Source organism: Pantherophis guttatus, chromosome 6 (assembly GCF_059756535.1).
Source record: "Pantherophis guttatus breed Tessera chromosome 6, ASM5975653v1, whole genome shotgun sequence".
In the NCBI taxonomy this organism is placed as follows: domain Eukaryota; kingdom Metazoa; phylum Chordata; class Lepidosauria; order Squamata; family Colubridae; genus Pantherophis; species Pantherophis guttatus.
Window position 1 is genome coordinate 11,545,907 of NC_142068.1, and position 11,594 is coordinate 11,557,500.

Here is an 11,594-nt window from a genome sequence, read left to right on the forward strand (position 1 = left end):
GACACAGACTTCAGAGGATATTTAGAACTGCAGAAAAAAAAACAATGGCTACGAACCTGCCTTCCATTGAGGACCTGTATACTGCACAAGTCAAAAAGAGGGCTGTGAAAATATTTACACATCCCTCACATCCTGGACATAAACTGTTTCAACTCCTACCCTCAAAATGACGCTATAGAGCACTGCACACCAGAACAACTAGACACAAGGACAGTTTTTTTCCGAACGCCATCACTCTGCTAAACAAATAATTCCCTCAACACTGTCAAACTATTCACTAAGTCCGCACTACTATTAATCTTCTCATCGTTCCCACCACCCATCTCCTTCCACTTATCATTGTATGACTGTAACTTTGTTGCTTGTATCCTTACGATTTATATTGATATTGTTTCCTGATTGCTTATTGGTTCCCTATGACTATCATTAAGTGTTGTACCTTATGATTCTTGACTAATGTATCTTTTCTTTTATGTACACTGAGAGCATATACACCAAGACAAATTCCTTGTGTGTCCAATCACACTTGGCCAATAAAGAATTCTATTCTATTCTAAATATATCCCTAACAGGTACAATGTTCTAATGCACTCTAAAATGTGTGTGCAAAGAGGTCAAATGGATCTACTGAGTCCATATTGAAGACTTAGGATGAGGTACTTCTTAGGTTTTTTTTAAAAAAATGATAAATATGAGAGGCCATCTTAGAGAAGGCCAAGTTGGGTTTGTTCAACATCTACTGTGAATTCAGACATGTTGAAAATTGTGATGTTTCAGGGAGGAATTCCAAACACAGCCTCCTTCTCTAGGACTAAATATACAGTTATATTGATCATTAAAAGACATGACACTCTTCTTTCCTTCAATGATGGACCAGATGAACCACGTCAATCAGAATAGAGCTGGAAGAGACCTCGGGGGTCTTCTAGTCCAACCCCCTGCTCAAGCAGGAGAGAGAGGCTGTTTCCTTTTGCTCAATTATAGAAATTCACAAATCCATAAATCAGGTAGAATATCTTGCTTTGCATGTAGGATATCCTAGTTCAGTGTTCATCTTCTGTACAGATAGAGACAATATTTATTATTTTATTTTATTAACCATATTAATCATATGCCGCCCACTCTCCAAGGACTCTGGGCGTCTTACAACAATCGACAGTATACTAAATAGCATATTGCCCCCAACAATCTGGGTCCTCATTTTACCCACCTTGGAAGGATGGAAGACTGAGTCAACCTTGAGCCGGTGAGATTTGATCTGCTGATCTGCTAAACTAGCAGTCAGCTGAAGTAGCTGCAGTACAACACTTTAACCACTGTGCCACCTCAGCTCTATATATCTCTGGAGTTATTTATTCAACATATTTATTTATTTATTTATTCACTCACTCACTCACTCACTCACTTATTTATTTATTATGTATTTATTTATTTATGGAATTAATATGCCATTGTCAGGCTTCGAGGTCATCTCAAATAAATTGCATTTCAAACAAAGTCTTTGAAGAAAAATTCCCATTCATTAAGCACGACATTCTACCTCCGACTCATCGAAGCCAACACTGACTTCCAGACCCAAACCCCTCCCTTTCCGTTCCCCACTCCCCTGCACTCATTGGCCATCTTCCAAGTCATTCTACCCCTAATCTACTGCTCCAGCTCAAAGGAATTTCCCCCCTCCCATCCCATCTCCTGGGGATATTATCTCCAGGGAAAATAAGTAGGTGAAAAGTCAAACGTCCTTTTCCAGATGCCTCCACTTCTCCTTCTTATGTCAGCACTAGAGTAAATGCAGCTTGAAGTGCTGACATCCAGCCCCTCCCCCTTCATTCATTCACCCAGAATCATTTTTCAGAATGAGATAGGTGGCATATATTTAATAAATAAATAAACAAACCCTTGCATACCATCAGCTAGCAGGACGAAAAAAAATCAGTTTTGCAAGTTCGACAAGCAAAGAGTACAGCCTACCATTAACATCGTCCTGTATTTCTCATATCACCTTAGTCTTAACACGTTTGTGGGATCACATTTTACAAGAGTTTTGTCAGTGCTTAAATACTAAGCACTCTCGCTACTGCTTTGAGAATATGGAGAAAGTGTAGAATCCTAAAACAGGTGGAAAGTATTATTCAGATTTAGCAATGTAGTTTTCATATAAACCTTGAAGGTTGAAAATCCCAGGCTTTGCAGCTTTGTGCTTAAGGTGAACGTATATCTGCTATCCCATAGTAGCAGTACATAGTAAATATGGCCCTTTCTTGAGAAAACTTTCCATGGATCTATCAGTGCAAGGAACCATGACAACACCATGAGCTGATAGGCGAAGTTTCTTTATTGCTACTTGCCCATTTACAGGAATTTATTTATTTATTTATTTTATTAAATTTGTATACCGCCCTTCTCCTGCTGGACTCAGGGCGGTGCACAGCCAAAATAAAAAACATCCCAATACAAAATTTAAAATTTGTTAAAAGAATTACACACTTTGGCCCAAAATTTAAAACATCCCAACTAAAACCCATAGACAATTAAAAACTAACATCTCAAAAAGGACTCTCCCTAGACTAGCTGTACTCTCCAGAGAACAATCAGATAATCTCTTTAGGGAGCTCTTTTTGGTGGGGGGGTGGAATGTCAGGGCTTTGACTCTTCCTCCCCTGCAGGGATTCCATACTAGCCAGTCTCTGAACACCACCCCACACTTCCACAGATTCCACCACAGTTCATGGACTGTGTTATGTAAGTTTGGGGGGTATAATTTGTGGAAAGTGTTTCTTTCTCCAGAAGACTGTATCTGGAACTGCACTCATAAGCCTCAAGGTCACCAACATTCATTCATTCATTCATTCATTCATTCATTCATTCATTCATTCATTCATTTATTTATTTATTTATTTATTTATTTATTTATTTATTTATTTTTATTTATTTAATTTTTTTATTTATTTATTTATTTATTTTATCTATCAAACATGTACAAGATAGCAATAGCACTTAGACTTATATACCGCTTCACAGTGCTTTTACAGCCCTCTCTAAGTGGTTTACAGAGTCAGCATATTTGCCCCCAACAATCTGGGTCCTCATTTTACCCACCTCGGAAGGATGGAAGGCTGAGTCAACCTGGAGCCTGGTGAGAGTTGAACTGCTACACTGCAGCTAGCAGTCAGCTGAAGTAGCCTGCAATACTGCACTCTGAACTACTGTGTCACCTCAGCTCTTGATAACACGTATAGGTATGAACATAAACATAAACGAAGGAAATGAATTCAAATAAATGGGCACAGTGAGACAGAAACGGTAGGCACGCTGGTGCGCTTATGCACGCCCCCTTTACGGACCTCTTAAGAAGGGAGTGAGATCCACAGTAGACAGTTTGAAGTTGAAGCTGTGAGGGTTTGAGGTTGTAATAACGGAGTCAGGTACAGCATTCCAGGTGTTGAACACTCTGTTGCTGAAATTGTATTTTCTGCAATCGAGTTTGAAGCAGTTTACCTTGAGTTTGTATCAATTGTTTGCCCGTGTATTATTGTGGCTGAAGCTGAAGAAGTCATTGACAGGCAAAATATTGTAGCAGACAATTTTGTGTACTATGCTTAAATCGGACCGCAGGCAGCACAATTCCAAATTGTCCAAGCCCAAAATTTTAAGCCTGGTGGCATAGGGAATTCTACTGTGGGTAGAGGAGTGGAGTACTCTTCTCGTGAAATACCTCTGAAACCGCATTACCCGTGTTAATGTCCAAAATACACGATATAGTTTTTTACAGCAGGAAAAAAGTTTTGGCAGAATCCTGCTAACTAGACAGTTTTGGAAAGGTCAACCCCAAAGTGATTTGGGCAAATCAGATAATTATTGCTTGTCTTTGTTTAGCCCTGCTCACTCAGATGTAAATTTCAATTTTGTGGCATGGGCTACCTATCTGTGAATCAGAAATGGGTTTCAGCAGGTTCTGACCAGTTCTGGAGAACCGGTAGCGGAAATTTTGAGTAGTTCGAAGAACCGGTAGTAAAAACTCTGACTGGCCCCGCCCCCATCTATTCTCTGCCTCTCAAGTCCCAGCTGATTGAGAGGAAATGGGGATTTTGCAGTATCCTTCCCCTGGAGTGGGGAGGGAATGGAGATTTTACAGTATCCTTCCCCTGCCACGCCCACCAAGCCACGCCCATCAAGCTATGCCATGCCCACCAAGCCACACCCACAGAACCGGTAGTAAAAAAATTTGAAACCCACCACTGCTGTGAATGTCTTGTTTCTCGGTGAAGTTTCATCCTCCATGTAAAAAAGTTGGGTTATTTTTTTTCCAAAAAAGTAGATTTTCATTTTTTTTCAAAATGGATATTTTGCAACTCTCTTAATAGCAACAACAGATCCAAAGGAGCATTAAAATTGCAAACATTGGACTAGTTGGTATACAGTAATAATACCTGTGACAATGATGATGATAATAAAAATTTTAAAGCAAGTATTTAATGTGAACATATATTTTTTTTAATTTACTTTCAAGGTATCCATGCTAATATAATTTTAACAATGGTTCTTTAACAGAAACACATTAGGTGCAGAGCTCCGAAGTGTTCTAATCAAATGAGGGGAAAAAATGCTAATGCACCAGAAGTTTGTTTTTTTTTAATCTTCAGCATCTTGAGAGATTCAGATTTCTTCTAATTTCCTATTACATGGGACTAATCAAATGTCACTCAAAGATTCTGTTTTGCCAGTGACCATGGAGCAAATCTGTTCTTCTAGGTCTTTAAGTCTTGAGCTGGAAAATTGTTTCTGGGACTTTAGGTAACCTGGAAAAAAAATGTGGAAAAATTACAATTTTTCATACAGAAGATGCTCTATTAAATTGTCAACTTAATTGAAAGTAGCAGAAGAGAAAGACAAGTTGATAATAATAGGAGGGCTATTTATTTTGAATCATCTAAGCCCCTCCAATGGATGGAAACCAGGTGTGAAATGCTCCCGGTTCAGACTGGATCGCCCGATCCGGTAGTGATGGCAGCGGGTGGTTCGGAGAACCGGTAGCAAAAATCCCTGTGCCCCCCCCATGCCCAGCTGAGCCACATGATCATCAGAGGCTTTTTTTTTTTACTTTTAAAAGCATTTTTTCTACAACCTCTTCCGATGAAAAAAATGCTTTTAAAAGTAAAAAAAAAAAAAGCTCTGATGATCGCACGGCTCAGCTGGGATCATCAGAGGCTTTTCAAAACATTTTTTTCTGCAACCTCTTGGCCAAAGAGGTGGTAAAAAAAAATGCTTTGAAAAGTCTCTGACGATCCCAGCTGAGTTGCCTGATCGGCAGAGGCTTTTCAAAGCATTAGAAAAAATGCTTTGAAAAGTTAAAAAAAAAAAAGTTGGCCATGCCCACCCAATCACATTACCCCCCCACACCAAGCCACGCCCACAGAACCGGTAGTAACAAATTTTACATTTCACCCCTGATGGAAACAACTAATCAATGGATGGAAACTAATCAAGGAGAGCTCCAACCAGAACTAACGAGAAATTTCCTAACAGTGGGAACAATTAACCAGCGGAATGGCTTGCCTTCAAAAGTTGTAGGTGCTTCATCACTAGAGGCTTTTAAGAAGAGACTGGACAGCCACTTCTTTGGAATGGTATAGGGCCTCCTGCTTCAGCAGGGGGTTGGACTAGAAGACCTCCAAGTTCCCTTCCAACTCCGTTATTCTGAATGTCTAAAGAGGTGCTGAATTGGTAAAATGGTACCAGATAAGCAAGTTTAAAAAAATATGAATAGCTTTTGCTATGCACCGGAATTCATAGCAGGGTGAAATCCAGCAAGTTCTGACAGGTTCTGGAGAACCGGTAGCAGAAATTTTGAGTAGTTCAGAGCACCGGCAAATACCACCTCTGGCTGACCCCAGTATGGGGTGGGAATGGAGATTTTGCAATATCCTTCCCCTGGAGTATGGTGGGAATGGGAATTTTACAGTATCCTTCCCCTGCCACGCCCACCAAGCCATGCCACACCCACCAAGCCATGCCACGCCCACCAAGCCACACCCACAGAACCAGTAGTAAAAAAATTTGAAACCCACCACTGATAGGAACGCTCAGAAAGGAGAAGATTCTGCCTCAAGTAAACTTGTCAATGCCGAGCTAAATAACTTGCCTGGGAGAAAAAAAAAATTGTACAAAATTGTATTTGTGCACGATCCTATCAGTAGGCAATAAATCACCAAATATTGTTCTTTGGCTGTGAACGGCCTATTCCCTCGGCAAGTTTTCTTCCTGACAGCATTAGTTCCCGGCTTTTCTCTTCTTGGAAAAGGAGCTAGCTAGTCTTGCAAACGTTTTAATACCTTATCAGCTTTGAGAAGAGAGGGATGGTGGGGGGGGAAGTGCAAAGAGAGGAGGGGGTTTTCTCGTAAACTGATGGGAAAGTAGCCTGGCAGCTCTTAGGTTACCAATCCCTAAGTCCTGATCTCTTTCCTCTTTGGGGCCTTTGTTCAAAGCCACCCATCCATAGAAAATCAACCCCTTTGGCTTATTATGTATTCTGTGTCTGAGGTGACCAAAACTATTTCCTGCATCTGGCGTTGGGTGCTAATTACCTGCTCAAAGACCTTGTAAATGCCTCCCTCAACTTGTCACACACGCACACGCACACCCTGAAGGAAAACTCCACTTTTTTCCAAACCTGGGCACTTTTTCTACCCTTTCTCCCTTATTATTATTATTTTTTTAACAACTTCCTAAAAGTTTGAAATGGGGTAGGGGGGAGAACGGGATCTCCAAACAGGATGGCCTTTTGCGTCGCTTGCTGGTCTCCTTCTCAGCCACCAAGCCACTCCCCGCTCCCCCCCCCATGCAAGGTCAGTCTTTTACCAGCTGCAGCTGGCCAAGCGCCATTCCACCCACCAACCCACACCCCCCCCCAAAAAAAAACCAGGATGGGGTGGGGGGAGCTGGAAGGAGGGCAGGCTTGGAAAGCAGAGGGATCTTTTCTCCCACGGAGGGAACTCATCAGCGTCTTTGTGTGGCTGCTGGCATTTTTCCTCCCCACACACTGTGCAGATGTATTACTTAAAATTTATCTTGAGGCCTTCCCGGAGTAAGGAGAGGAGAGGGGAGGCCGGGCACCCGTAATAAGCGCAGCCCCCCCTTCACCCCCCCCCACAATGGACAAAAACCAAGATACAAAGTCCATTCAGTGTATTTACTGGGGAACAATAAAACAGATTGAAATGGCCTTGCACCTGCTTAGCGTCCTTGCCCTTTAAAAAGGCAGGCAGCCGAAAAGGTCTTATTTTTTAAAAAAAAATAAAAATAAAAATAATAATAACTGCAGGACCAGAGCTGATCTGCAGCTCACGGGGCAAACTGGGGGAGTAATAAAACCATCTCTTTCTCTCTCTCGCTCTCTCTCTTCCCTGGTTGTTTTCTGAAAAATTAAAATTAGGAGCAGGAGGCAACGAAAATTCAATTAGGGAAGAGAAGAAAAAAAAAATCCGCTCTCCCAAGTTCAATTCCCTCCCCCCCTCAACCGATGGCTGCTTTTTATAATAATTATTATGAAGAAGCGGTTTTAAATTGGGAAATTGTAGGAGGGGAAAGGGCTTTAAAAGCTCTTCTGAGGGAACACAATTCCGAGATCTTTGTGAGTGCTTTTAAGAGGCAGCCTTTTCTTTTTTTTTTTTCAAGAGGCAACTTCAGCAAAACTCAATCTTTGTTGTATCAACCTCAAAAGTGCTCAATCCTGTCAAGGCCAACTCATGAAAATACAGTTTAATTCTCCAGGATGGAGAATGTTTTGAGGATTCTGATTGGTTGGAAGGAATGGGACATCCAATGGGGTGTAATTTGCAGTTCTCTCCTCCTTGCACCAGGCACCGCCTCCAGGAATCCACCAATGACATGATAAAGTTCACATACTTGGATTCTGGGATGGATTAAATAGAGAAAACCTGTTTCCCTGGCAATGCAGGAAAGGTCGGTATAGGTCAGGGGTCAGCAATCCGCAGCTCTGGAGCCGCATGTGGCTCTTTCATCCCTCTGCTGCAGCTCCCTGTCACTGATCGGCTCCACAATTGATAGGGCTTTTGGTTAGGTAAAGGAAAAAGGATGCCACTCTAGGAGAAGACTCTATGGTGGGGGAACCAGACTTCCGGTTGGCTCCAGAATTGAATGGGGGGCTTCCGGTTAGGACCTTTGTGGCTCTTTGAGTATTTAAAGTTGCCGATCCCTGGTATAGGTCATCCTCGACTTACGACCACAATTGAGCACAACATTTCTGTTGCTAAGCAAGACAGCTGTTAAGTGAATTTTGCCCCACTTTACCACCTTTCTTGCCGCGGTTGTTAAGTGAATCACTGAAGTCGTTAAGTTAGTAACACGCCTCTTAGGTGTATCTGGCTTCCCCATTGACTTTGCTTGTCAGAAGGTTGCAAGAAGGTGATTACATGACCCCCAGGGCACTGCAACTGTCATAAGTACAAGCCAGTTGCCAAGCATCCCAATTTTGATCACATGACCATGGAGCTGCTGCAAACGGTCATAAGTGCGGAAAAGGGTCGTCGGTCACTTTTTTCAATGCCACTATAACTTCAAATGCTCACTACATGAATGGTTGTAGTTCGAGGACTGCCTGAAGAAGGGGAAAAATGAAAGGATGGTGCAATCCTATCGGCAGAGCCTGCTATAAGCTATAAAGGATTCTCATACTGCTAATGGGCAGCATTGCTCGGCCATTGCCGTAAAATATAAAACTGCTTCTAATATAAACACAACAATGGCTGGAATACACTGTAAGAGGGGGACATGACATCAATTAAAAAAAAAGAATTGTCACAAAAGATCAAAAGCAGAACCGCTGAAGGTTTTGTGTGCATTATTCAACCCATCACGATTCTGTTGAGTAGATGTACCATCGATTGGCAATATCTATCAATTACATCAATTCAATTAGATTCAATTAGATATCAATTACATCAATTCACCAAGAGCCTTGGTGGCGCAGTAGACTAAAGTGCTGTTAAGTAGCACCAGCTGCCTGCAATTACTGCAAGTTCAAATCTCACCAGGCTCAAGGTTGACTCAGCCTTCTATCCTTTCGAGGTAGGTAAAATGAGGACCCGGATTGTGGGGGCAATAAGCTGACTTTGTATAAAAAAAGAACACCGCTTGGGGGGCCCCCGAAAGCCCTACTAAGCATGTATATACAAAAGTATGAAGGCTATTGTCAGCGTTCCAAATTAGGCTTTCTTCCAGCGCTGACATAACCAGATGAACTTTTACCTAGTTTTGTATGTTACAGATAGTGTTTCCTGGGAGACGAGGATGGGGGCTACATTCCTGTGAAAAGAACGTGCCGGGATGTAGAGATGGATCTGTATGATGGCCAATGGGACATTGGGGTTGGAGAGCGGAAGAGGAGGGGGTTGGAAGGAGGGGCCAGTTTGGCTGCAATTTGAATCAGAAATGTCGGATATTGCTATTCTTAAAATAAAAATGATTCATTAGACAGTTTGCACTTGAGAATGAAGTTTATTCAAGATAGCACCGAAACCTGACAGCTATTGCTTAACGCATTGTAAGCCGCCCTGAGTCTCCAGAAAAGGGCGGCATATAAATAGAATCAATCAATCAATCAATCAATCAATCAATTCAGGATAGAGCTGGAAGGGACCTTGGAGGTCTTCTACTCCTGCCAACCCCCTGCTCAAGCAGGAGACCCTATACCCATGATGGCAAACCTATGGCACATGTGCCAGAGGCGGCACGCAGCGCCCTCTCTGATGGCATACGAGCTGTTGCCCCAGTTTAGCTCCACTGCGCATGCACACATGCCTCCCACCAGCCAGCTGGTTTTCAGGTCTCTGCCGTGCATGCGCAGGGGGCAGAGGGACGCACATGCGGGGGGCCACAGGTGCATGTGTGGGGGCAGGTGGTATGGACGGGGTGCATGCATGCATGGGGGGTGGGACACATGCAGGGCATGCATGCATGCACAGGGCAGGTGCATGTATGGGGCTGCACATGCATGTGCAGGGGTGGGGGTGCATTGCATTTTGGGGGTTCAGGCGCGCATGTGTTTTGGGCACTCGGTCCAGAAATGGTTAGCCATCACTGCCGTATATGATTTCAGACAAATGGCCAGTCTCTGTGGCCAGTCATCAAACCTCTAGTGATAAAGCACCCACATCATGAGTCCTTCGGAAGAAGGGCAGTATAGAAATTCAATAAATTATCTTCTTCTTCTTCTTCTTCTTCTTCTTCTTCTTCTTCTTCTTCTTCTTCTTCTTCTTCTTCTTCTTCTTCTCCTCCTCCTCCTTCTCCTTCTCCTTCTCCTTCTCCTTCTTCTTCTTCTTCTTCTTCTTCTTCTTCTTCTTCTTCAGGCAAGCTGTTCCACTGGTTAATTGTCCTCACTGTTAGGAAGTTTCTCCTTAATCCCAGGTTGCTTCTCTCCTTGATGAATTTCCATCCATTGCTTCTTGTTTTGCCTTCTGGTGCTTTGGAAAATAAGTTGACCCCCTCTTCCTCCTTGTGGCAGCCCCTTAAATACTGGAATTCTGATATCATGTCACCTCTAGTCCTTCTTTTCTCTAGATTGGCCATACCCGGTTCCTGCAACCGGACTTCATGTGTTTTAGTCTCCAAGTCCTTTAATCATCTTAGTTGCTCTTCACTTCACTTTTTCCAAAGTCTCAACATCTTTTTCGTAATGTGGTGACCAAAACTGTAGTATTTGAGGTATGGTCTTACTAAGCTTGTCTTAAGAACAATTGTGATTTAATTCTCTTCTATAGGACAGCAAAAATTGGTCTGTATCCTGTAGTATTTATTTGGGCAAATATAAATTCATAAGAACATAAATCAATGAGTGAGAGCCTGCCAAAGTCCCATTCACTAATTTATTACATTAGATTAGTGTCAGTGATGACAATATTGTATTTGACTACATAGGCCTACGTAGAGTACACACAATATAGTCAACTCCAAAAAGATTGGGCAGTTGTTGGAGCAGGAATATGTTATACCTAAACAAATAGATCAAATGATGACATTTTTACAATTGGGGAAAAACAACTGTGATTGTTTCCCTCCCACATACAAACTTGTAAGCCAACCCTCAGTTTATCCTTGGCGTTGAGAAGGTCTTTGCATTTAATTCTGTAAAGCTTGATTCGATTTGTTTGCATAACGTTACAATTTTCATTTATGTTTCCAACATCACAGGGAATTGGAATATTTACTGTATATTTGGATTTTGGTGCTTTATACCTCTCAAAACATGAGAACTTGTAGGTGTATGCACAGAGAGTCCTTGACTTAAAACCATTCATTTAGTGGCTGTTTGAACTTAACAATGGCAGTGAAAAATGTGACTCATAACCAGTCCCTGAATTTATGACCATGGTAGCATCCCCAGTGTCACATGGCTCCAACATGTATTTCTGAGGCTTGCAGTGTCCTGGAGGGAGGAGGAGGAGGAGGAGGAGGAGGAGGAGGAGGAGGAGGAGAAGGAGAAGGAGAAGGAGAAGGAGAAGGAGAAGGAGAAGGAGAAGGAGAATCAGAGGTGGGTTTCAGCAGGTTATGACCAGTTCTGGAAAACCAGTAGCAGA

General features: G+C 42.3%; 1 long non-coding RNA gene across 4 annotated transcripts in view; it reads right to left on the reverse strand.

Annotated features, from left to right (window-relative positions):
* Positions 1–4,457: 4,457 nt before the first annotated feature.
* LOC117678153 (uncharacterized) overlaps positions 4,458–11,594 on the reverse strand; it is a 560,714-nt gene continuing 553,577 nt past the window's right edge. For all 4 annotated transcript variants that reach the window (XR_015728567.1, XR_009620371.2, XR_009620370.2 and 1 more), the window contains exons 6-7: positions 6,069–6,142; positions 4,458–4,799 (exon numbers count right to left, since the gene is read on the reverse strand). This is a non-coding gene — a long non-coding RNA (uncharacterized LOC117678153). The remainder of the gene's footprint in view (positions 4,800–6,068; positions 6,143–11,594) is intronic.